The following is a 3,232-nucleotide window of genomic DNA, read 5'->3' on the forward strand; positions in this document are numbered from 1 at the left end:
TGTCCTGGAACTCACTCTGTAGACCAGGCTGGCCTTGAACTCAGAAATCCACCTGCCTTTGCCTCCCACGTGCTGGGATTAAAGGCGTGAGCCACCACCGCCCGGCATTTCCTTACTATTGACACAGCAGAAGCAGTGCAGAAAGGGTGCCAGTGAACAGGGAGTTAAACCCTTTAGAGAGTAACTGGCACTGACAGAGATGCCAGCAACAGTGGAGGGGAACTAGGGCTATAATCTGATAGCACTAGCTTTACAGCTGGAAGGGTAAGGAGACACAGAACCAAATCAATTTATTGTTATATGTCTTTCTGCATCATTAGGTTGTCAGCTACTCGAGGGAAAACACGACCTTTCACTCATAATTTAGCACAGCTTTGGGAATAAGTGCTTACTATAATTGTGGTGGCTGAACTTCAGGGGTTTGAGGAATCACTGTTTCCAAGCTCGCCCTGACTGAGAACCCAGCCGCCCTGGCTCCCCTTCCCAGATGCTGACTTTCCACACTGCTCCTTTGCTTCTGCCAGGAGCTCAGCTGATGCTGGTTCAGAGCCATCACTGAGTCAGGCTCCCCAGCCTAGCAACAAGAGCGCAGCTCACTTAAAGGTTCTTTCTCTCTCTCTCTCTTTTTTTTTTATCAGTTTCTTCATCAGGTCACTCCAGTGAAAAGAAACGGGGCGGGTGACAATCACAAGTACAGGCCACCAAGTTGAAGACTCTTTAATGCCCCAAGTCAGCAGAACCTGAAGTGCTTCATATAATAGGGGAGGGAAGATTCAGAGCTAGAAGCTCAGAGAGGGTTAAAAATAGGGGAGGATAGAAAAGGTTTCTACAAAGGAAGCAGCTAGGAGCCCCAGATACGAGTGATATAGAGACACACGTCATTATGCCAACTCAGCAACTCTAGGGGGTGACCTCTGTTCACTCACAATCATAAACTCAGGACCTCAGTGCAGAGCGGTACACTAGACCCCAATAATTCACATATGTGCGACTTTGTTAAAGTCTGTATCAAGGCAGCCCAGGGGGAGGGGTTGGTAAAGGCAAGCATACTGAGAACTGAGTGCCTGAGACAGCGTGGAGGAGAGGGGTCAGTACTGTGGATATTCAGATGGTCTCAGAACTTGAAAGTGGCTCCTCTCTCCCACTCAAGTAGCACAGAACTCGGATTCCAAGAAAGAGAGCCCTGTGCAATACTTTAAGCGGTCACATACACCTTAAAAGTATCTCTGTTGGCAAGACCATTGGATAGCTTTGGGTAGGGAGCTGGGGAATGTGGGGTCTTTAGCTTCGGACGGAGCACTTAACCTGCCTGGTTAAGTGCTGCTTCACTTGTAAGTCACATGATCAACGCACTGTTGAAGGCTCTTGCCCACTTCTCGGCTGCCAGGTCTCAGTCTGTAGGTGTTCAACCACATGCTGAGGTGCACCAGGAGGACCACTTATTCCTCATTCCCAGCTTAGTCACACAGGAAGAGCATGCTCAGAGACTGACCTGCAGCAGTAGAGTCAGGATGCGGCAGCTCACTGCGAATTTCAGCACCTCTCTCTGGGACGGGTCCAGGAGCCCCATCCTCACCACCAGGACTGAGCTTCCTCAGGCTTCTAAATTCTAACACCCAAGGGAGAAAATGTCACACACAGGCCAAAAGCAAGCGACCCAATTCAGCATGGCTATGGCAAACATAACCACCTGACCTCCCGGAGGGAAGACTATCTTGAAGGCAGATGTACCACTGGGTGTCACGCTGAAGCACTGTACAGATAAGCACAAAGCTGGGAAGCTAAGCTCATAGAACTTTTAAAAGCCTGTTGAAATACTTTTGTGTAGGACTCAAAGACCAGGGTTCAAAGCCCAGTTCTGCCACTTGCAAGTTCTCCCTGAGTCTCTCTGAGACTCAATCCTGTGTGTGTAAAACAGGACACTGATTTATTCTCCACCCCTCCAATCTCACGAACTCGTCAGCATGGTAAAATGAACTGAACTTCAGGGTACTACACAAGTCAAAGTTGTGGCTGCTATCATTTGGCTGTGCCCCGTACCCTTTTGCCCAGAATAATAAGTGAATTCCCACACCAGAGTCCCCAAAGCGGGGCACAGAACCATCCTAGAATCCTGTAACAACTACATATGCCAGCTTCACGCTCTGATGTGTGTTCAGCTGGTCTGTTAAATTAAGTGAAGAAGGAAAAGAAAACCACTGCTCAGCAGGACTTCGGCCAGCTCCCACTGCTAAAACAAACTCAGGGGGAAGACAGAGTCTACCACTAGGGTTGGAGTAAACAGAGATTTCCCATCTCTGCGGGAGTGGCAGCAAACTCATACAAAAACCCAAGGCCATTCTGAGGCACAGAATGCACATCAAGGCATTTCTTTAAAAACACAATTTTAAAAGCAGTCATGGCTCTTACTGTGTTTAAGCAAGAAGAGCCACAGGCCCCTCTTTCCTCTCTCACGTGGCCGACACCCTCTAAACTTTTAGGCTTCACTTGCTTTCTGGAATTTTCTGATCCCACTAGACAGCCCCATGTTCTCACTGCCTCTTGCCCTGCCATCTTTATCTTCCTGTTACTTATGAGGGCAGGGGTTTTGCCTCCCAACTGTATTCCCAGGATCTAGCATGTAAATGGACGTGTTCTCAAAGAGTAGAAGTAGCAAGGACAGGATAGAGAATCACCAGTTCTCTGACTCTAGAACTAAAATCATTGGTCCAAGCACTCCTCCCATCGTTGTTTCCTGTTAAAAAGCAAGATGGCCCAGCTGGTAAAGGCACTTGCCACTATAGTGACCCACAAGGCTGAAGGAGAGAAAACGCTCCCACAAAGCTGTTCTGTGTCGTCACTCAGGTGTGCCATGGCGCACCTGTAGCCACACACATATATACTTAAGCATATGCGCACAAAATAGAAAATTTTTTTAAAAAGCAAATGACAAAGTCACAGAAAGTGTGGAAGAACAAAAATTCTCCGCAAGGGAAGAGCGGCAGTACCCCTTCCTCGGCACGAGGGGGCGCCCGCTGCTTACTTCATCACCACGAGACCCGGCGAAAACGAGGCCCCTCACCTCCCAACTCCACGTCGGTTTACTTAGGACAACTAGTTTACAGTTATGCTTCTGAACATCCCCAGGAAACAGGATTTTCTGACTACACTCGCTATCTCCAACATTGGATTCACTAAGCCTAAATCAATCACAGGAAAACGCATACTCAACTCCTCTGCCTTAGGATGAATT

The 3,232-nt window shown here is 48.2% G+C and overlaps 1 protein-coding gene across 10 annotated transcripts in view; it reads right to left on the reverse strand.

Moving 5' to 3' along the window:
• Pigv (phosphatidylinositol glycan anchor biosynthesis class V) overlaps positions 1-3,232 on the reverse strand; it is a 32,057-nt gene that overhangs the window by 27,544 nt on the left and 1,281 nt on the right. For 4 of the 10 annotated variants that reach the window (XR_004121112.1, XR_004121115.1, XR_004121114.1 and 1 more), the window contains exon 2: positions 1,493-1,609. The exons of the other annotated variants lie outside the window; for them this stretch is intronic. The gene's annotated coding sequence lies outside the window, so the exon portion shown is untranslated. The remainder of the gene's footprint in view (positions 1-1,492; positions 1,610-3,232) is intronic. 10 annotated transcript variants of the gene reach the window in all.

This window comes from Mastomys coucha, unplaced genomic scaffold (genome assembly GCF_008632895.1).
Source record: "Mastomys coucha isolate ucsf_1 unplaced genomic scaffold, UCSF_Mcou_1 pScaffold18, whole genome shotgun sequence".
Classification (NCBI taxonomy): Eukaryota; Metazoa; Chordata; class Mammalia; order Rodentia; family Muridae; genus Mastomys; species Mastomys coucha.